The sequence below is a fragment of the Eubalaena glacialis genome, chromosome 17 (genome assembly GCF_028564815.1).
Source record: "Eubalaena glacialis isolate mEubGla1 chromosome 17, mEubGla1.1.hap2.+ XY, whole genome shotgun sequence".
Lineage (NCBI taxonomy): Eukaryota > Metazoa > Chordata > Mammalia > Artiodactyla > Balaenidae > Eubalaena > Eubalaena glacialis.
This window is the reverse complement of record NC_083732.1, coordinates 20035628-20060604: the sequence shown is the minus strand read 5'-3', so window position 1 is coordinate 20060604 and position 24977 is coordinate 20035628.

Sequence of the window (24977 nt, the reverse complement as noted above, 5' to 3'; positions counted from 1 at the left end):
GAGTTTTCTCACTTCTGATGTAACCATATAAGAGAGCAGAGAACATTAGAAAAAACTGCAACTTGGGTAGAGAGCCTGGAGTAGAAGTACAGACAGATAAAGTGAAATTAAAAGCATAACCAGGGTGATTTCTAGTTTCTGGTCCAGCTGTAAGGAGATTAGAAGTTGTCACTCCATCCTAACAATGAATAAAAAGCTGAAAGAACTGAAAAAACAACTCTTATTAGATCCATTAAAGAAGTGAGGTCACAGAGCAAAGTGCAGTCCTCATAATTAGAGAGCCAGACAGGAGATTACAGAGAATCTCAACTTACTAACCAGAGCAGAAACCCTCTGAGCAAGAACCTTAACAGGAACCAGTGCCAGGGTAGGACAACATGTATTGTAATTGACAAATTGCTAGAGGTTCAGAGTGGACAAGCCTGAGAGTTAAAAAAACTCTTGGGGAGGGGGGTTAGCCACAGGGGGTTCCCACACTTATGTAAGCTTGACCTCTAGGAGTTTAACCAGATTCTCACAGTTAAATATTAGAGTCAAATCCTCTTCTTCTGGCAGAATATGCGGACAAGGAACCGTTTTGAAATATGCCATATCGTTCTGGATTTTTAAAAATAAGACAGAAATGTATTTCTTATTCACAAAATAGCCCCAAGGTCAGTGTCCCAGGGTTGACACCATCACCCTTGGCTTCTGTGTCTGATACCAAAGTGGCTGCTCCAGCTCCCACCATCACATCTGCATCCCAACTGAGCAGGGAGAATAATGTTCATTCTTTTTTTCCCCTCAGATTTATTGAGGTATAAATGACAAATAAAAATTGTATAAATTTATGGTGTACAACATGATGTTTTGATATATGTGTACATTGTAAAATGATTACCACAATCAAACTAAGTAACATATCCATCACCTCAAATAGTCACCATGTTGTGTGTGTGTGTGGTAGGAACACTTGAGATCTACTCTCTTAGCAAATTTCAAGTATGTAATATATTATTATTATATAAAGTATACTGTATGTAGTATAATATAATATATAAAATATTGTATTTTTGTGTGTGAGGTGAGAACAAGAGATCTATTCTTAGCAAATTTCCAATATACAATACATTATTGAATATAATGTACATAGTATAGTATACATGTTGTGTATTGTACATAGTCACCATGCTGTACATTAGGTCTCCAAAATGTATTCATCTTATTACTGTAATTTTGTCCCCTCTGACCAACATCTCTCCATTTCCTCCATCCTCGATTTCTAGTAATCACCATCCTACCCTGTGTTCCTATGAGTTCTACTTTTTCAGATTCTGCATACAAGTGACATCATGCAGTATTTGTCTTTCTGTTCTGGCTTAATTCACTTAGCATAATGTCTAAAAGGTTCTTAATGAGTCACACTCAGGAGAAACTATTTTACCATAGTCTAAAGTACTGGGGTTTTATCACAGCCTAGACTGCTTTGGGGAAGGAAAATAACCATCTTCAGCCAATTCTAGTCTTCCGCACAGAGGAAGAGACATACCCAACTCCAGCACACAGTAACCATCACGTCCCACATAATGGGGGAGGGGGGTAAGGGATAAGAAAGAAGCCCTTGTGAAGTTCACAGTCCAGAGGCATAGACTCATTAGAAGACTGAGACCTACTGTAAGACTATAGAATGCCTCCCCTCCTTCTATACCTTACCACCACATTGCTAAAGGCCTGTTCAACACAGTCCATTTTACCCAGTACATCATGTGTGGCTATCAAGAAAAAATTACAAGGAATATTAAAAAGCAAAAAATACAGTTTGAAGACACAGAACAAGCATCAGAACCAGATTCAGATATGGCAAGAATGTTGGAATTATGAGACCAGGAATATAAAATGATAAAGATTAATATGATGAAAACTCTAATGGATAAACTAGACAGCATGCAAGAACAGATGGGCAATGTAAGCAGAGAGGGAAGTTCTAAAAATGAATCAAAAAGAAATGCTAGACGTCAAAAACATTGTAACAGAAATGGTGAATGCCTTTGATAGGTTCATTAGTAGACCGACATGGCTCAAGAAAGAATCTCTGAGCTTGAGGATATCTCAATAGAAACCCCCAAAATTAAAAATCAAGGAGAATAAAGACTGAAAAATACATAACAGGATATCCAAGAAATATGGGACAACTATAAAAGGTATAACATCATAACGGAAATACCAGAGGAGAAGTAAGAGAGAGGAACCGACAAAATATTTGAAGTAATAATGACTGAGAATTTCCCCATATTGATGCTAGATACCAAACCACAGATTCAGGAAGCTCAGAGAACACCAAGCAGGGTAAGTGCCAAGAAAACTACATGTAAGTATATCATTTTTAAACTACAAAGAATCAAAGATAAGGAAAATATCCCAAAAAAGCCAGAGTAAAAAAACACTTTACCTATAAAAGAACAAATATAAAAATTACATCTGACTTCTCAGAAACCATTCAAGCAAGAAGAGAATAGAGTGAAATGTTTAAAGTGTTGAGAGAAAAAAACCAACACCTAGAATCTGTACCAGCACCACTGACTAAATATCAGGGAGATGCAAATTAAAATTAAAACACATTCTACTACGTATACATCAGAAGGACTACAATTTTAAAATATATAAAAACTGTTTATATAAAAGGCTGGTGAGGATGTGGAACACCTGGAACATTCATATGCTTTTGAAAACACTACAGCTTGGTAAAACCACTTGGGAATAATATGTGGAAATTCCTTTCAAATTCAACATATTCATACCTCCAATGCAGCATTTTCATCCTAGTTTATATAGGTTTATAGAACTGCAATTGTCTGTAGTTGCATTCTTTGTAATAATGGCAAAGTAGAAATAACCCAAATGGACATTAACAGCTAAAAAAATAAATGTTTTCATGTAAACATACAGGTAATTCTATATAGCAATGAAAGAGAATGAACCATTGTCATATGCAACAACATGGTTGAAACTCATAAAATTGAGCAAAAGAAGCCAGGCGTAAGAGAGTGTGTACCACGTGATTTTATTTATTTAACTTTTTAAAAAGACAGGAAAAAATAAACTACAGTGTTAAAATTCATAATACTGGTTCCCTTTGGGGAGGGAGTTACTCAGAGGCGGCCTGAAGGAGATATCTGGGTGTTAGTAATGTTCTATTTCTTGATATGGGTGGTAGTTAACACAGATATATGCATCTGTGAAACTTTAAGATTTGTGTGCTTTATTATGCATGTGTTGTACAGTATTTTAAAATTAAAAAATAAGAATACAGATGATTTGAGCAATACAAATAAAAAGCTTGAGCTAATGTGTATTTGTGACACCATGTCCAATAATCGTAGAATATACATTTTTAAAAAGCACATATAATAGACAACCTAAAAAATGGTCCTATGGAGAGGTTTGTGAAGCAAGGCAATGAGGCCTTCTGTCAACAGCCAGCAGTAAGTTGCCGGGCACACAACTGAGCTACTTTGGAAGAGGTTCTTCAGCCTCAATCCAGTCTTTAGATCACTGTAACCTCAGCCAACAACTTGCCTGTAACCTTTAGTGAAAAACCTAGAAATTTTACATGTATGTTTAACTTAATGAGTTCCAAAATCAACCTTTATTCTTTCTCCTTCTAATCAATACAAAGAAAATATAATAGTATGCTTTAACTCTCATCAACCTCTCCCAATTTGTCTGGTGTTTTAGTTCTGGCTTGTTTAATTTTAACTCAACAATTTGAACTACACTATTATTATTTTATATAGTCAGTATTTTTCTAAATTCACCCATATGTTTACATTTAATCCCTTCTTGCATCTAAGTCCTTAGGATGGTTGGCAAATGGTAATTTTCTACTTCTATTATTTCTTCCACATTTATGAGTTAGCATGGAAGAATGCCCCCGCTTCTTTCATTCATGCGCCATTCATTCATTATATCAATGTCGACTCATGATTCTTATTTGTTCAACGGATTATAATATCATTATTTATTTTGATGTATAAATTATCCCAGATTTGGCCAGAGATAGCCCCTTCAAGATGACTTCTATTACCTTTACACGTATCCCCATAATTCTTTGAGTGCTTCTTCATATTCTGGCACAAAAAGAAGTTTCAGGCCCAGGGTTTTTTTTCTTTTTTCTTTTCATGTCCCAGCTATGTAATTGGACAGGACTCACCATGGAATCCAGATTCCTTTTGAGTCTGACTGATTTTTCATAGCTCCTTTGACATATTCCTAAGTCCAGGTAGGCTTGGGTTTGTTTCTTGGTCTTTTTCTGTTTGACTACTCTTCACAATTACTACACTGACTTAAAGACTATAAATTTATAACTGGTTTATACCACAGATATTAAAGTGATATTACGTGCCAGGCATTGTTATAGAAACAAGAGATACCGCAATGGAAAAAAAGGACAATATTCAGTTCGGAAACATTTTTTATTTGTAGAAGAGACATGAAAATAATATAAAATATAGGTATAACAGATGGTGATAATTCTGCCTTATAAGAATAGCTCTTAATGCTTGTTCTCTTTTCTGAACTATCCAGGCTACTTCTGAACCCACCCTATTCTATGCAAATTTTAGAATCAGTCTTCAAGCTTGATAAACATTCTGAAGGAATTTCTTTAGAGTTTCTTTAACTACACACATTAACTTTTAGAGAATTAACAACTTGATGATAGCCAGCCTTCATTTATATATCAATATATATAGGTAGATTATTTAAAAAGAAGTATTGTTTCTCAGTCATTAGTGAACCACATTTGAATTATTTTATAATAAATTGTTTTGCCAAAAGCCTGTTGTGTTATAATTTATAACTTTCTGAATTATTAATATATGTGTAGTCGTTGTCTCACACACAACCAAGAATTCTGTCTTGCTCAGTGATTGCAAAGTAAGTATTTTATAGCGTATGTTTAAATAATGAGACAGGTAACAGAGAAGTTGAGATATTGATGGGAAGAATTAAAAACAGGAGAAATAAGAAAGTATCAGCAGGAGAATGAATTAACTCCAGCAGTCTATGTGTAAGATAAAAATTTAGGAATCTTCATGTAGAATAGCAGAGAATCATTGAGGCAGTTATATGTGAAATACTAAGGAAAAAGGAATGAAAAGTATTAAATTTCAATTATTTTTGGCATGTATAATGAATTGAATCTTCAGTGTCTTTGAGAGTAATTTCAATGTAATTTGCTTTCAAAATAAAATTTTATTTTAGATAATTTTACATTTAAAAAATAGTTACGAAGATAGTACAGATATACTTCACATCCAGTTTCCCTTCTTGTTAACATCTTATATTACTGTGGTACATTTGTCTCAGCTAATTAATGTTTACAGTATTATTAACTATATAAACTCCAAGCTAAATTCAAGTTTCATTGGTTTCTTGGTAATGTCTATTTTCTGTTCTAGGATCCCACCTAGGACTACTAGACAATTTATTTTAAATTAATCTGTTGCTATTGCTGGACTCTTAGTTCTTTTAATAAAACACTACCCTGAGGCCGACTTCTATGCACGAGCAAACCAGTCAGGCTTTATGTGTATTATACTAGGACATGATGATTGAATCCTCTTTGTGATTTTCCTGCTTTACGGTCCATCTAAAAACTATTAACATTTAGACTTTATTTTTCTTTCTAGAAGAAAATAAATTTGTTTAAAGGTGTTAAGATGATCACCTAAAACTACTGAATATGAACAACTAAATCTAAGTCAAAAAATACAACAGGAAAGGCACTTCCATTGATCTGAAGCTACTGTGTTTGCTTTCATCCAGGGCCTTGGAAAAATCTCTAAGAATGGGCATAACTTCTGCTGCTTTCAGGCTTTTGGTGAATAATGTGAGATGCTCATGAATATCAAATAGCATGGTCTGAGAGCTAAAACTAAGAATCAGAAAAATCTGAAAACTGCCTTGGCACAGTGAATCGTGACTCATCTATATGCCTGTATGCAGCAGTGGGGAGCTAGAAGTACTAGTCCTGACACTCGCGATATATTAAACAGCCCTCAGCAAAACAGACTGGCTGAACGGCTCAATTAGTTTTTCAACATGGATCCAAGTCACCTGTGGTCGTGTAGCCAGAGCCTAGGAAAACATCTCCCTGTAGATGGATATTCAAGGTAACAGAATATTTTTTTAAAATTTTAAATGTTTCCATTAAAATTGCCTTTCAAAATTCTTCAGATATTTTATTAATTTTGATTTTAACAACATATTTTGGAATATAACAGAAAGTATGCTACATGCGTATTAAAATGTTTGGTGAGACCTAAGATTTATTCTGTTCACTCATTCAAATATATATTGAGCTCTTAATATGTGCTAGCCACTGTACTAAGCCTTGGAGATAAAACGGATGAATTGCCACAAGAAAAAAAAGACAGGGTATCTGCCCTCAGGGAGCACGTTTTCTGGTGAGGGCAAGTCTTTGGTCAAAGAGACAGATGCAGCTAGCCTCTCTATGTCTGCGAAAAGCATCAAAGAACTTTGAGAGGGCATGTCTGTCCTTCTTGATTTGAATCCAAGTAATTACAATTACATTGTATTCACTTAAAAAATTCCTTTATTGATTCCTTTCCCTCCTCTTTTCCCAGGGGTCACTGACTTCTGTTTGGGGATCTGTGTGGTTCTAAAGAAAACATGTGACTCTATATGAATATGCCTAAGTATTTGGTTTCCACGGCTACAGTGTTTGGTTAGAGATAGTCAAGTGACTTAGACTGGTTCAATCAAAGTTTTATCCAAGGATTTTGCTGGCAATGCTGAGAAAAAGCTGTTCCCTCCCAAATCCCTCTCTCTCCCTCAGCCTCCCTTTCTCGGTGGTCTTGCTCTAGGTCTCATTCTCTCTTTTGCACGCAGGCATTTAATTCTCCCTCGATGTCAAGAAATATTTCTTAAACAAATGTTTGCTGAGCACCCACTATATTAAAAAAAAAAAAAACAACTTTACAAAAACTTCTCTTGTGGCAATGAGCTTCTTTACAGTCTCATTACATTAACTGCCATACATTTTCAAAGATGCTTCATAGTTACAATGTAGGGGAAGAGTTTAATGAGAAAGTCAACGTTTATCCTCTAGAAAAGTACTATATCCTGGTGGCACATTTTTCTAAACCTCAAAGCATGGTGAGGAAATATTAGGTGACATTACAGGTCATACAGCAGATAAGTAAATAATTCGACTAGTCATAACCAAATCAAGTCAAATCTTGCAAATGTATGCTGGCTAGGTACATTTTGGCATGTTATTTAGATTCTTTCATTGATAAAGAAAGTACTTTTAAAAGCATTGTGGGCCTGGTTTACAAGTTGAGTGCATTTTTGAAGAGCATGTGTTTTCAGTGTATAAAATTCTGTCAATAGAAAGAGGTGGTTGATGGATTAATAGTCCAAATATACTATTTTTAGGACATGTGCCTGAACTAAAAGATGGTTTATATGTATATTTCATCTTATGTCCAGTACGTTTAGCAAATATGAATGTTTCTGCTGTCAAATGAAAAGCAGGGACTTTTGTACTCTATCACTGCTCATGAAGATTTTAGAATCCTTTTGACATTTTCCATTTAATTCCAAAATACTATATTCCGAATGAATTACAGCAAGAAGACAGTTTAAAAAACTAAAAACATAAGTAGATTCTCAATTACACATTACTGAATTTTTAGTTAACTTCCATGGTAAGGAAGGATGGTTTGCATTATTTATAACCATTCATAAACAGCACTAAAAGCCTTGTGGGCATTTCTAATTTTTAAGGTATGCGCTGTACGTAGATGACTTACCACCCCAAGCATAGATTGGTTAAAAATGTTTTGTACATGGTGCCCATTTGAAGGCTGTGTTTCTAGAATTTTCCTAGGTGAACTTAATTAGATCAAGAGAAATAGAGATACTATAATGCTAGGCATTATATAATGTTATCAGCCAAATAAACAGCATGACTAAAATACTACAGATGTGAGGGTGGACCAAACCAGGATAATGCAGAGCTGTGGAAAATAAATAACTAGTATGAGTATAGTGACTTCAAAAATTTAGAGTTTTTATAATTATTATTTTTTTAAATTGTAGATTTATTTAATACTGTTTCCTATCAACAGTTCTTTTTCTTTTTAACATCTTTATTGGAGTATAATTGCTTTACAATGGTGTGTTAGTTTCTGCTTTATAACAAAGTGAATCAGCTATACATATACATATATCCACATATCTCCTCCCTCTTGCGTCTCCCTCCCATCCTCCCTATCCCACCCCTCTAGGTGGTCACAAAGCACGAAGTGAGAGAGTGGCATGGACATATATACACTACCAAATGTGAAATAGATAGCTAGTGGGAAGCAGCTGCATAGCACAGGGAGATCAGCTCGGTGCTTTGTGACCACCTATCAATAGTTCTTAATTGTATCCGTCTTAGACTGTATACTATCAGTCTGTAAAATGACAAATTATATTTTATGTCTTCAACTTTATTTTGAAGAAGTTGAAATGATGTAAATGAGAAAATTAAATATATTAGGAGCATATTTCAAATACTGGGAAATTTATGGCCTGAAATACTCAGAATTTGATATAAAAAGAAAAACTGAAAGGACTTCTGATAAATAAGCCAGGGATTTATACAGACACAAACTAAGTTCTCTATTCAGTTTTTGGTATACCAACATTGCTTTAACCTCCTTATATATTATGTATCTACCACAAATCTCAGGAGCTCAAGCACTTCAAAAATGTTTGTAAATAATTTTAAATCTGTGTTTGAAAGCAACCAATCAGCATATGATCACAGAAATCATGTACTTTAATTAATGCATTTCTTACTCTCAAAAATAAAAAAAGTGACTTTAACAGACTGATGTCTTGGCAGTGTCCCTTGAGTTTTATAGAATCACTTGTTTGTCTCACAAGGTGAACTGAGGAGTGGATGTAGGGTCTACTAAGGTCAAACATGAGAATTGCCACACTGAACAAATACAGCATCTGAATGCATTACTTTGAGGTTAACTTTTTCCTAAATTCTCTCAAGACTACTCATGACAGACTTGTTTTCTTCATCATGTGACCTCGGTCACTATCCCAGAAGGCTTACTTCACCTACACTCTGTTCAATTTTCATTCCCTTTTGCCAGTCCTGTTTCCAATTCTCTTTGCAGGCTGGCCATCTATCTCTTTCCACTGTGTACTTAGGTGGTATGAGTTGGCTGCAGCTGAAGGGACATCTCCGACATTATTAATGTTGTTGAAAAAGTTCTTTCTACCAATTACATTAAATGAGAGCTGGATCTTCCCCACCACACATCCTGCATTCCTCAAAAACCTAAGCCAATGACAGGTATTCTCTTTCCTTCCACCTCACTTTCTACTTGCCAAATCCAAGAGAAAAGCTCAAGTCAACACCTGCCTTGTTTCTACCAGTTGCTCTCAGATCATTGCCATTTGTTCAATTCAGAAGCAACGTTGACAAATGCAAATCGCCTTCCTCTAATCCCGCACTTGCCCTGCAAAATCCTGCTGCAGAAAGTTGAGGAACCACGTGAATGTTCTTCTACCACAGTCTCAAAGAGCAGGACAGGTATTCTGGGCACTCGTGGTTCTCGCTTGCTGGGGCCCTCCTGCTGCTATAGAACACTTGTCCCTTCTCGTTCTGACCAGATGGTATAACTAGATGATCTAACTTTCTAAGGCATTCAGAGGCATTTGGCAACTCTCCTCTTAGCCCTGAAACAAATGTTTTTACCTTCACTTTCCTGTTTTTCTTCCAGTCTCAGAAGAGAATGAGTATTTAGTTTTTAAGCTTAACTATGTTACTTATGTTCACAATCATCTGCCTCCTTTTCCTTCAAAAATGTGTTTTAAAAACTATCAAATTCTTGTTTTGTATTACTCCTCAACCTAAATATAGTCCCAAATTATCTTCTTAAAAATTAATAACTTTTTTCCATGTCTTTCTGTCCATTCAAGGAATAATATCTTTGGGGGAAAAAAAAAGACTTCACATGCATTGCCTTAATGCCCACGCTTTCCTCATGCTTTTAAAATAGGATTTCTATTTCCTGTTAAAACTACCTCTTGATAGTCATCAGTGACCACAAAATCACTAAATCCACCAGCCTCCTTTTGCTTTCACGCTTCATTACCTTTCTTTAACAGCTAACATTTTTCAGCACCCCGGTGTTTGCAATGTCTTATTCTGCCCCAATTCACTCATTCAACAATATTTTCTGAGACCTAACATGTGGCTGACCCTGTCCAGGTGCTTAGGGACAGAGAGTAAACAAAACAGACAAAAACTTGTCTTCATGGAGCAGACATTATAAGTTATATATTGATATATTAGACTATAAGCGGTAAGGACTATGTAGAAAAATAAAGCAAGGAAAGAGAGAGTGAGGGACAAATGGATTTGCAGTCTAGAATCTTCTTAATTCTGGTTAGGAAAACCTCACTGCAAAGGTGCCATTGAGCAAAGGTTTAAAGGAAGTGAGGGGTGAGCCACATGGGAATCTGGGAAAAGAGGCTTCCAAGGAAGGCAAAAGCCAGTGCCAAATCCTGAGACAAGAACACAGAGGCAACTGTGGCTGATGCAGAGTGATCTAGGGAGAGGGAAGCATGACAAGAGGTCAGAAATAAATCGGGGTGGTGCAGATCGTTTATTAGGGGTGGGAACAGTTCGTGCCAGTGGCAACTGGCTACAATTTCTACTTTCTCTTTTTGTTTGTTTTACATCCTACTTAGCCATATCAGAGATACTAGCACCAGCCACCTGGTGCCCAGATCCTCGGAGGTGTGGGTTCAGAGTCCCTCGTAAGAGTTCCTAGGTACCAGCATCACCGGACAGCAGCTTTCCTTAGAGTTGTGGGTCTCAGCCACAGGGTAAGCCTGCTGCAAGCTTCTAGAGTCTAATGACCAATTGTTCCCTTTTGTTCCATTAGCCCCAGAGATGAAGGCTGCCCCTTGAAATTACTCTCTCTGTGTTATCTCAGTTTTTGTTGTTGTTTTTTTTTTGGTTTTTTGCCTTTGTAGTCCTTCAGTACTGGTTTAACTAATTTCCTGTATTAAATTCTCTCTGTTAAAATAGCTGGTGTAATCACTGTTTTCCTGACTAGACCCTGACTAATACATTTCTTTATTTTCCTTCTAACTGTAAACATTCAGCTGAAAACACTTCATAGACCTTTGTTCCTATTGAATCTTCAGGAGATTCTTCTGTTTTATATATATTTACTCAAAAACTCACTTCAAACCAACTAAACAAGGATCTGAGAGCCTGCAATGTTCAAGACATTGTACCAGACACCCTATGGGGTATATAATATTAGTAGTGGAGCAGTGGTGTTCTCTTGATAGATAGATAGGTAGATAGATAGAAAGGTAGATAGGTGTAGATACATACATACAGTATAGATATAGAGAGATATCTGAGCTAAGCAATAACAGAGGACCTCCCATGTAGTATAAGCTCTTGTATTCTACTTTGTCAAACAAGAAAATATTTATATGATTTCAACAATTGGTAAATTTTATTAAACACCATTCTTGGTATGTTTGTCTTATTTCATCATAAGATTGACATAATGTAATCTTTTTACTCATGATACATGGATAGTTCAATTCTCTCATTCATAAACTGGCATAGCAAAAACTTTATATTAAACTGGAACGTTTATAACCATCCTCTTCATGTAAATGTGTTTTAGAGCCCACAGGTTTCTCTATCTCCTTCCTCCATGCCTTCCTTGTTGACCAGGCTGTTCCGGGACTGAGGAGGGGAGAAGGGAAGGAGTGTTGGTAGGAGATTGTTACCTTATGTAAATAAAGCAACAGCAGTTTAAAAATTGGATGAGGGAAATTTGCAGGCCCAGAAGGAAAAAAGAGAGGAGGCTAAAACTGAGGAATCAGCAACATTGTAAAGAAGAAACATTGGCACTAGTTAGAAGCCTGGAAAATCAAATACCAGTTTAAAGGCAGTTGGTACATTAGGCCTCTTAGGAAGTAAAGAAGACACATTTCACACCCTTTGTTTGAGATGTATTCTCAAGCTGCTACATTTCAATGAACTGAAAGATACATTATTTGTGGAATATGTTTAAGAATTCCTAAGGGTGCTAGATCAACAGGAACTGGCATAATTTATTGTATTCCAGCTGACAGAGTGAAGAATAAAGACAATTCTGTGTAAGGGTCATATGAAAAAGGAAGTCAAGTGTAAAAGAAATCAGATCTTATTTTTTCCTGATCTCTAGCCAAACATTCAGTTAAGAGGTGAACTTTTCTTCCAGCAAAGAAATGTTGCTTGCCAGGAATGTGGAGGTAAGCTATCTTATTCCAGGCCAAACTGGGAATGAATTATGAAAGCGAAACTTATACCTTTTGGGAAACCAGATCAACTAAAGATCTGATGCAAAATGAATTGAATTCAGGAAGATCTGGATTCTAACTTAATCTCAGAGGGAATTCAAGGACTTTGTGGTTTCCTCCTTTTTTTCTGGAATCAAGTTTTATAGATCTTATATTTGTAGTAAAAAATATGTTTTCTGAAGTTGCTATAAGGTTTTGTGGAGCTTTTAAACCGTTATTTCATTTAAACAGCAGCAGATGGTGCATTTATGACAGTTCTGTGTATCATGTGGGGCAATATTGTTCTTTAAATGTTTCTGTAGCATTACCAACAATTCCTTTGGCCTTCCAATTGACCGTGTCCTTGGGGGAAAATCATCAATGGTTAAAATCAAACACAACGGTGCTTTTCTTTGATGCTAGTAGTAAAAATGATAGAAATAATATATTCATAATTAGCATGCATAACTATTTAAAGGTATTTTATTATTTTCAAAAGAAATGAATAAAGGACAATGTTCTAAGAAGAAAATAATAATCACTATCATTTAACAGGCTTATAATAGGCATTCATTTGTGATTGGCCAGTATTGGATTCTCTTAAAGCAAGTCAAGCATTTCTGGTAAGAGAGTATAATTTAATGTACACAATGTATTTGTAAGCTATTGAAAAAGACATTAAAAATTTTACAGAAGAATTTATAGAAATAAATAATGTAGAGTGTTAATTGACTAATGTAATATGTGAAAAATAATGATTACTTCCTTTCCCCACATTTTATGAGGTGAGGATGCTAATATCAGTTCATTGTTAGACTACTTTTTATGAAATTGTTACACTATGTTTTATAAAATTATTGTCTAAATTTACATTTCAATAAGATGGAATGGGTGTTAGCTTATAAACCAGTCTTCTTTAGGATGAGTTTTAGATTAAGTTTTCAGTGTACAAAGTTTGTATCTATATGGTAGAAGACAGAAATTCTGTGTACTTATTTCAAGGTCATGTGCTAATCAGCAATTTCGAAGTGCTTTTTGTGGAAAATACAGATGAAATGCCATTAGGACTGTTTCTTTTTTTCTTTTATAGATTTCTAAATGATTCTTATTTGATTTTTTAGTCATTCATACATATTTGTAAATCACCATGTTCAAAGCAATGTGACAAGAAACAGTTAGAACTGTTTCTTGATCTCAAGAAGAATATTTTGTTGTAGTAGAAGTTTGTTTAAAAATATTACACTGTTAAAAACCACAATGGCATCACGCCTTGAGTCCAGAAAGGGAAAATAAAAGCTGGATCAGGGCTTCCCTGGTGGCGCAGTGGTTGAGAATCTGCCTGCCAATGCAGGGAACACGGGTTCGAGCCCTGGTCTGGGACGATCCCACATGCCGCGGAGCAACTGGGCCTGTGAGCCACAACTACTGAGCCTGCGCGTCTGGAGCCTGTGCTCCACAACAAGAGAGGCCGCGATAGTGAGAGGCCCACGCACCGCGATGAAGAGTGGACCCCGCTTGCCACAACTAGAGAAAGCCCTCGCACAGAAACGAAGACCCAACACAGCCAAAAATAAATATAAAAATAAATTAAAAAAAAAAAAAAGACCTAAAGAAGAAATACAAAAAAAAAAAAAAAAGCTGGATCATTTCACAAGTTTTCTTCCACTGGGTATTTTGCAAGCTTATGTTGGTTTTTCTGGTTGGAGAGTTCATGATATTAGAGGTGACAGCTTGCATAGGAAGGTAGCAAGAAACTGATTCTCCTGTTAGGAGACATTATGACAGAAATAGAAACCATTCAGCAATATTTAGTCAAAAATACTACATGTACAATGTGTTGGTAGACAGAAATACATTGTGAATTAAATTTATTACAGTCAATAGCTAGTATGTATGAAAGCATTCTAATAAAAAGAGAAAAGTGATTAGTGGCAAAAAAAAAAAAAAAAGCAAATTAACTAGTATAGGAATTCAGATACCAACAAAGATTTGCCTGTGCGAAACAAGAAAGGGATGGCAATTGAGGAGTGTGGTTGGTAGACAGCATCGAAGATCGCTCCCAGTGATCCCTGACTCCTGACATTCATATCCTTTTGTTATCCTTTCCCTTGGGGAGATTCTCTACTAATGCGTAGAGTACTACAAAGGTGATTGATGTCACTTCTGAGATGACATTACAAAATTATACTGGCTTCCATCTTTCTTGGTCTCTGTTGCTCTCTCGCTTGCACTGGTGATCAAGCCCCCATATTGGGAGCTGCTCTATGCAGTAGCAAATAATTGAGGGCAGCTTGTAATCAAAAGCCAGTGACAGGGCTTCCCTGGTGGCGCAGTGGTTGAGAATCTGCCTGCCGATGCAGGGGACACGGGTTCGAGCCCTGGTCTGGGAAGATACCACATGCCGCGGAGCAACTGGGCCCGTGAGCCACAACTACTGAGCCTGCGCGTCTGGAGCCTGTGCTCCGCAACAAGAGAGGCCGCGATAATGAGAGGCCCACGCACAGCGATGAAGAGTGGCCCCCACTTGCCGCAACTAGAGAAAGCCCTCGCACAGAGACGAAGACCCAACACAGCCATAAATAAATAAATAAATAAATAAATAAACCCAAAGTTTAAAAAAAAAAAAAAGAAAGAGCAGCCATTTGAGAAGATAACATACCCAGATTTAGGGGTTTGGAACACAAGATTAAAAAAAAAAAAAAAAAAAAGCCAGTGACAACCTCAGTCAGTAGTCCACAGTGGACTGACTCCCAACAACCACATAAGTGAGTTTGGAAGTGGATTCTCTTCCCATCAAGCCTTAAGATAACTGCAGCCCTGATTGACACCTTGATGGCAGCTTAGTGAAAGACAGTGAGAGAGGCATCCAGCTAAATTATACTTAGACTCCTGATACAAAGAAATTATGACATAATGAATGTTTTGTTTTAAACTGCTAAGTTTTAGAGTAATTTGTCACACAACCATAATTAACTACTACTACAAGGAGAGCCATGAAAGAGAAGAAAATTTCAGGTAATGGACTTAGAAGAAAGGAGATGAAAGTGTATTCCTAGTGAAAGGAATAGCCTAAGAAATGCATAGAGCTAGGAAATGTCATGGTGTGTTTAAGGAAAAGCAATTATTTGAGTTTTCTGGAGTATAACGCACATGAAGATTTTGTAGAGGTTACAATTTAAAACAAGATACTAAAGTCTTAACATGGATGGTCTGGAAAGTCAAGTTTAGGATTTATATTTTATTTAGTTAAATTAGGTACATGACGTGAGCAAAGTAGTACTTTTTCATTTTGTTGAGTGTACTGTATAAGATGAATTGAAAGAAAAAGACATAAAATGTACTACTGGAAGATTATATAACAGTAATAGTACAGGAGGAAAATGAGTAAATGTGATGGAACAAAGATGTGAAAGATTAAGGTAAAGAAAGAATTGACAGGATTTTTTTTCTTTTTAGCAACTGACTTTATTTGAGAGTCAAGGAGAGAGAAGATGTGTATAAGGAGTTAATCTTGGAATACTGGGAAAACAGTAAAACAATATGAGAAATATTGAATGCAAGAGGAGAAGCATAATTAGGAATGGAAAAGACAAGTCTTGTTTTTTGACTTTTCAAGGCAAGATATCAATAAAACATTGTGGTGACAAATAAAAGCTACTGGTGAACATCTTAGGATACAATTTGCACATGCGTTATATTTAAAGATGTGTGAAATGATCAAAGTTAGAGTCTAGACAGAACCTTGGGAAAGGTCCACATTTAGGACCTGAATGAAGATGTATAAAGAACCAGAGAAAACAGGGCATTAGCAGAAGAAAGTGGTTGGTATGAATATAGATGCAGGTAAGCTCTTATACAAATAAGAGATCAAAAGCCAGTGTTTTAGGCCAAAAACTGTAATCAAACTTACTTCTCAGCCATTCAAAAAAAAAATTCACAAAAGCTGCCATATAGTCCCTACATTTTGACATAGAATTTGCATGTAGATGATACCTAATTTTCATCTTGCTTTCCAAAACAAACCAATTATAAATGAACCTAAGTAATTGAACTAAGTTACTTGCTACATGGCATTTTCAAAAAGGAAATATCTTTTAAGACAATTACATAGATTTTAAAGTCCTTCTTTGTGATAAATAGATAAAAATGTCGGCTGTGGATTTATTCACTTACTTAAATCTGTATCTCCCACCTTCCATATGCAAAGCATAATTCTAGCTGTTGAGAGCATAACAATAAATAAAATAATTATCATTCTTACCTACATTTTAAGATGTCACTTCGAGGCTTATAGAATTATGATACTTCCATAAAAGGGAATGCTTAATTGTATATTAACTTGTGAAGAAGACCATGGGGTTAGCTGTAGCAAATATATCAGGGCTTACTACCATATAAAAGCCACTTTAATGTAGTATTTTGTGGGAAAAAAAGTCAGTGGGTTGTTTTCAATCCATTTTGGCATTATCCACTTGACAGCTGTTCCTCTGAGTTGTCAGCACTTCCTATTCCACTGTTTTCTTCACTCATTGCTGCTTTTGGCCTTTAACTCATGTTTCTCTTGGTACCATGATGCCACATCCCACTTATGGGATTTGGCCTCAATGTTGGTCCAACTCTCTTCTCTCCCATTCCACACCAGGCAGTCCATAGGATACAGGAATGTTCATTAAGCAGTACATTTCTACACATGTGACTTACTAAGTCAAGAATTGTATGACAATGGTAGTTGTAGTGAGGTAGGTTAGTCAGAGATGGAGGGCTGATCTGAGGAGGCCAAGTCAGGGCAGTCTTTAGCACTGAAAATTTAAGAACTGTCTGGGTTTGTTATTGACACTCTTAGTACATGTAAGCAATTGAAGTATGATGGTAGCACTCCAAGTGTTAATACCAGTTAAGATCTTCCCATCAATATAAAAGCAAAACAAAATCTGAGATATTTAGTTGTTTAGTGATATATCCAATCATTTAAAACAACATGTAGCACAAGTGAATAATAAATATTGTTGAATAAATGTACGGGTATGTAGGGTACAGTTATGTTCAATTTTTCTGAAAGTCTATGCATATCACTGTTAGTTCTTTTTGTCAAACACACACATACCCATACACAAAACCTACAGACATACCTTAATTTTCAGAGATACCACAGAAACCTATAAGAAGAAAGAGAAATATTTTCCTGTCCTATATTTTAAAAGACTATTTCTTTTTATGATGAATTCCATATTTGTATTATGCAACACAATGGTACCTTTTTTTCTAATGAAATTTTACACAAAAATTCATCTCTCTTTTAAAAGTTAACTCCGGAAAAAAGCAAATATTTTGTTGGGCTCAAGGTAAGTGTGTTTTTTTTTCAGAACGTATCTGCCCAGAGTTATGAATTTTACCCCTGCTCAAGAGTGTTTTATAATCTTCTCAACAGAGTTTTCAATTTTTATCTGACTTGAAAGGAACAGATAAGACATTAAATAATTGCTAAAGACTGAATGTCTGTGCCCAACTCCACTGCAAATTCCGATGTTGAAACCTTAATCCCCCATGTGATGGTATTGCAAGGTGGGGCTTTTGGTGATAACTAGGTTTAGATGAGGTGATGAGAGTGGAGCCCCCATAAGGGGATTAGTGCCTTTATAAAGAAGAAGGGCCCAGTGCTCTTTCTTTCTCTCTGCCATGTGAGGACACAGCCAGGAAGAGGGCCCTCACCAGATATGGAATCTGCCTGTACCTTGATCTTGGACCTCCCAGCCTCCAGAATTATGAGAAATAAATGTTGATTGTTTAAGCCACCCCATATATGGTATTTTTTTTAGAAGCCCAAGCTCACAAATGCAATAGTATAGATACTCTATTTACTTAAATATATCTTAACATTATTGCTGCTTGGATGATACATAAGTACATGTTTATGCTATCCTAGATTATATATTTGGGAAAAGAGGCAAATGGAATTATGCTTTTTAGAATATACGTCTTCCTCTTATGAAGGTCAGTGCATCTATATATTTGTGATGATCAAGTAGCTTTTCTATGGAACTTGGTGATATTTAAAAATTCCATTACTGTCATAAACAAAATATAACACTCTCCAAATAATAACAATATTATAAATGTTTGAATGAGCAGAATTAACTGATATTTAGAGTAACTAACAATAATTTATATAATATTTTGTGTTTATTGGTTTAGAATATATTATAAGAACTTGAAGACATAAGACTGAGAGTATCTGAAAGATGTTAATCAACATCCCCAAGAATTAATATTTCTTTCATTTTTATGGGAATTCTTTAAGACTCTCACGTGACAATATAGTTGAATAGCAAGGAAAAAATTTTATTAAACTAGTTATTTTTTTTAGTTACAGAAAATGCAAATTCACATTTCTAAAAAAATCTGCGGAAAAAGATGAGATAATATTATCAATGCCAACTATCCAAGTACAGTATTGCTTGTCCCATGAATTTATAGTGTAAACAACTGGCTTTGATTTTAATTTGAAATATTATAGGTTAATTTACACTTCCTTATATTAGACCATATGAGCTTAGAGGCTCTATAAAATATAAAGAACACAATCACTGCTCTTAGTAAACTTATGTACTGAAATTGTTTAGTGTGCTTTGTTTTTGCTGAATCCTCTTAATTTGTGTTGTGATCTCTGTTGTCTGGTTAACTTGTTTCATTAGAAAAGTGATACCAGAGAATAGGTCCTAAGTTGTTTCCACATATGGACTGATTGATTTGCTTTATTCAATTCTATAGCTCTAAACCACAACTCACCCATGGTCAGCAATGTCAACGGTTAACCAACCAACTAACAGAGCCTTACTGAAGGCCTTCTACCATGTGTTCAAAATTGAGGAAGCTTCTGTAGATCTGAACACATACACTTAACGGATCCACACTAGGAGAAACAAAGAAGGCAAGGAGTAGAGCAGAAGAGTAGATTTAGCAAGATTAGTACTTCACTACAACTGGGGAAAAAAATCAGGTCAATGAGTCAGAAGTTCCATTTCTATTAAATGACAGATCATTATCTTTTATAGGTAATTCTACCTAAGTGGTAAACATATGAACTTCATAATGATCAACATTAAGTGAAGCAGAGCATTGGAAAACTTCCAGCAAAGTGGGAAATTGGGAAGGAACGGCAGCACACTTTGGACTACTTTGGTTCAATTAGGAAATTTTCCTTTTGCATCCCCACTTTGTTTCTTCCACATATCAGTAAAACCTGCTGCAGAGTTATAATCTTGCACAGCGAACATGTCATTAATATTTATCCTTGCCGCTGCCATCTACTCTACATTTTTGAAAAAATTAACAGTGATGATAGGAGAAAACCTAAGAGCTCCTCTCTCTCTCTCTTTCTCTGTGGCTCATAAGTAATCACCCTTCCCCATCTGAAACAAATTAACTCCTGGGGGGGGGAGATGTTCCTTGAGCTTTCACACAGCTGTTTCCAAGGGAACAGCTTTTTTTGTCCACATGTGTCCTGCAGTTCAGACAGTAGATTGCTTTGTATCATCAGACAAGAGTCTAGACTAGCCAGCTAATTTACATATACTTTAGAGTGTTAAAATCAAACTAAGAATCTCACTGTAATCTGTTTTGGACCACCATTTTTTCAAAAAAAGCCTCAATCTACTGTAGGGGGTTGTAGAAAATGCTATGGATGGAGTTTCAAAATATTATTTACTATGTTGGGTGTAATCATAAGATGGCTTCTCAAGAGGAACCTTCTCAATTCTGTGGAATATAACATCCTTCAGTCTTGTGGAGCCCTCTACTGGAAAGCTCTGTGTATCAGACTCAGAAAGAAGGTATTTGTTTTCCAATAACCATCAGAGTGTGACTTATTATATTAGTAAATATTATTTAACTCTTCTTATAAATTTACCTGTATTTCAATAATTTCAAGTTACTTCACCTAAACAGCTGTTGTTAACTTATTTGCTGTTGTTTCTTGTTTGGAGAAAACAGTGTTGTTAAAGGGACTTGACCTAATTCCTCCATGTTGACATAAACCATCATTCTAATTTAGTCCTTTTAACTGGAAGAATTGAGTAAGCTCTTTTTGATTGTGAAGGCTTCAAAAAACAAGCAAAATTCAGACTCTTTATGTGTTTATTATGCTTTTAATTATTCTGCATTACACTTTTAAAAACCTTATATCAATATCATTTTTAAATATATGAAAAGGACAGAATAAGAAGAAAAGATAATGGTATCTTTAATTTGACATGATGAAACTTCAAGTGTTACAAGATCAGAATTGTATTGCCTTAGGCAAGAGAAATGACAATATTCACCGTACAGAGAACAGTACCAAGGGAAAGTTCAAAATTCAGTGTAAAGTCACACAAAGAGTAATTTTCTGACTGAAAAATTTTAAAAGACATTTTATTTTAGAAAACATATCATTTGGGATAGGTTACCATAGGTTATCCCATATTAACTATGTAGTAAAAAGTTAACTGTAATGGCATTTGATATGATAAAGATATTATATAATATTTAAATCATATCTATATAATAATATAGGGATGTGAATTAATATTCCTTTTAATTTACGGTTACTATTTTTCCAGTTAAAATTAGCCTAGGTACCTATTAGAAGTGTTGAAGAATACAGGGAGCATTCTATGAATGTATCATCATTATCAGAGGACAGATATTCTACCGACTTTGAGAGTATACTGTCTATATGAGTGCAAGTAGAGTCTGCCACTGGTAGGAGTAATGGTAGGATCTCACCACTCTAGGTTTAGTGAGAAACATTAAAGTAGGGTATTCATATAATTCATTGTCCAAACCAGGAAGCTTCTGAGAATAAAAGATAATACATTATGTCATGGCAGTAGTACAAATCAAGCTTTCTTGGGCCACCTGAGACCTACAGTCACACAATATGTGACTCCATATATGTCTGTTGCATGAAGGCTTAGTCATTTGGGGCTAAGATGGCTATCCCTAAAAGATACTGCTGGAAATAATGATTGCCCTAGATTTTACAATATTTTTCCACTTTCGTAGTAAATGCTTTATATTTAAGCCACATAGCTAGGGGCACTATATTTGAAATCTGTCGATACCAAAGACCTGCAATAATTCTTCTTACTGTTGTGTAGCACTGATGTTTACCCAAAGTATTCTTCATTAGTACTAAGAGAATAGTATGTATTAAAAACATTCCTTTGAAGTCAGACAGAATAGGTCTGAACCCCACCTACATGACTTAATATTTGGCATTTAAGTGTAATTTTCTCCATATGTGAAGTAGAGATATTGTAATATTTATGTCTACAGATTGCTATGAGGATTTAATGAGATAATATGTGTAAATGATAATAAAATGCTGGATATGTCACCAGGGCTCCAAATATGAAAGCTATTATTATTTATTAATAGGAGTAACTTTTATTCATTTAGTGATTTTCAGTTTCCCAATAGTTTTTATATGCATGGTTTAATATTTTCCCTTATGACTCTGAAATTTATATTATTTATTTGTATTTTACAAATGAGGGCACTAATGTTCACAGAGAATATGTGATTTAACTAACCTGGGGTCATATGATAAGATGTAAAAGCCACTGGTTTCTATTTAAGGAAAGTAAGAGTGGAAAAAATAAGTAACTAATTAGGTTAGACATACAACTAGACTAGAATTCTTTCAAAGGTATTTGAGCATTTAAACTCATCTTTGGAGGAGGGATTATAGAAAAAAAATTAAAAGAGGGTGAAGGTTCCTTAACTAATCCTGCCACCCACATACTTGGACTAGAATTAGGATTCTCCCAGCCCCCCTGAGATATGTAACACCCGCTCACCAACAGTTTCTATGAAACTTTGAGAAAAGTCTGTAGCCTGCAGGTTTTGAGGTGCAGCTGTTGTGCCTCTTACACTGGTACTTAATTTTGTTGGGGAACATTATGACCAAATAAACCTGTGCCTGACACTGTTGCAACTTGTGCTAGTAGCCAAAATACAAGTACTTTCAGTCTTCTTTTCACTTCCATAAATGAGTTTTTAGATTTGTCATCATCATCTCTCTCTTAACCTGCATCTTTCCATCATTATAACATAATGGTTAAGAGTATGCCCAGGTATCAGACTTTCTGGTTTGAAACAGTGGTTTTACCTCTTTCTACCTAAATGAGCTTGGACAAGTTGCTTAACCCTTTGATGCCTCTATTCTCTTACCTGTAAGATAGGTGAAATAATATATACATATCTCCTGCAGGTTCCTGTGATAATTAAAAATGAGATAACATTACATATAAGATGCTTGGAAGTGGCTGGAACATAGGAAGGACCTAAAATATTTTCATTATTATTGATACTCTTTCCACCTTCCAATAATTTTCTGATATGATGCAATTACACCTGAGCCAAATATAATTCACTTCCATGACAAAGAAACCTCTGACTAGTGTAAACCTTCAGTCTCTTATTAAGGTCAAAACCAAGACCCTCTGAAGAATTCTGTTTCCCCTATTATATCTTTATATGGAGATTGCTTATTGTCCAGAATTCTATATTTTGCAGGCTAGAAGAAAAGAGTGTTAGAATTCTACTTCTTTGCTCCAAAGACATTTTTCCACCCCACTCAAATAAAAACATCTTCTTTAGATTCATGCCATTATGCTATTCCACCTTTCACCTCAGTGCTGGTATCTAATGGCTTCATGGTCAGACACTGATAATTGCGCCTGGCTTGAAGCCTTCTCTCACTCATAAATCCCACTATCGTCCTAGATGGCTTCAATATCTATGCTGATCTATCCAATAACCTTGTATCATAATGTGCTGCCTTTCTTAATGCCAATGACTTACATTTCAATTCTACTTTGGCCAATCACACCCATGGCCATACCTTGGAACTGATCATCACTAGTAATTACCCAACATTCCTAAATACAATCTTTAATGTTCTACTCTCTAACACAGATTTACCTCCATCAAGCTCTTTCACATCTTCATGCTTACATTTCTTTTACTTTGACCTCTTGGAGATATTTAGTTCATGATTCTCCTCTCTCCTCCCTTCTCCATTTCTCCCTCTCTTTCTCTCTCTCTCTCTTTTTCTCAGTCTCCTAAAACCCCATTACTTAAACCACTAGATTGCTAATATCCCATTGCCTTATCTATTAGTTCTTCTACACAAACTTAAAATTCTTAAATACCCCCTGAAAACATTCTAACCCTGGATTAGTCTACTCGTTCAGGCTGTCTCTTATAGCCGACCTGCCAAGAATACAGATAATCATTTGGATTGGCACCGTGATAGGCTCATGGTCTTTAGTCTCACCTGGAAACCTAGTGCTGTCTTACTGAAATTTCTTAAGACCCCATAGAGAGCCAGCTACTATTTCTCAAAACAGCCACTTCTAACCTTCTTTACTCTCCTTAAAATTATTTTATATAACATTGCCACAATCACACTCAGCAAAAAATCTTGCCGCCTAACTCTATAACTAAATAGAGGCTATTTGGCAGGAATTCTTTCACTTCTTGTCCCTCCCCACTAACAAATTCCCTACATTGTAATATATTATTTGAGCAAGGGATGGGGTTTCAGATATTTACCTGCAGAGATGTGTTCTTTGTTGCCGAAGTTTAATAACATGACTCTTACTGTTCCCCTGACCAGAGATGACTGTATCAGGATATCATCTCAAGTTGGGCTAATTAGATTATCTCTTCTGGGAATTTGATATTTGCTTTCAGAGGCAGTCATAGGCAGTCTTTGATGATTGTTTGAACTGCCTTATGTAAACTCAGGAGCCATATGCACATGGAAAAGCAGAGAAAGTGACACTGAGGCAGAAATTCCAAGGGAAGCAGAGATGCGTGACCCACAGCTCTGCCATGGAGAGAGTAATTTTGGATCCTGATGAGATTCTGGTTCTTGTTTCCAACCCTAGTGAGGTGGGTCTCCTGCTTTGAGGTCCCAGCAGATACCTCTGAAGCTTATACCCACTACCCCTTTTGATTAAACTAGTTCAAACGGGTTGCAGTAACTTGCAACCAAAAAAAATCCACTTAGGCAAGTGCTCACATCCAACCATTCTCCTCTCCAATTTCAATAGAATAATTTCTCTTCTGTCGCTTCTCTTTTATGATATCTCCTTCTCTATATGTGCTCTGGATCCAATCTTCTGTTATGCTCTTGGTCATCAATACTCTTTCCTTTTATGCAGCCTCATTTTCTCTCTCTCTCCACTTGCAATATAAACATCCTTACACCACTCCAACTTTGAAAAACAACAACACATCTTTCTTGAACTCTTGCTTCTCTCAGTCCTTGCTATATCGTCACAATTACACTCAGCAGAAAACCTTTTTCCCTCCACTGCCAAACTTCTGAGAAAAACAATCTAACCTCATAGTCTCCAATTATTCATCTCGTATTTACACCTCAGTCATTGCAATTTGCTTTTTGCTCTCAATGCCCTTCGTTGATAATTTTCAATTCTTAATTTTTTCTGGTATATCTCAGTATTTGACATACTTTAACTTCCCCTTATCTTTTAAAACCAGCTCTTTCCTTTGTTTCTGACATTTTATACTCTATACTATACACATTCTTCCTTATG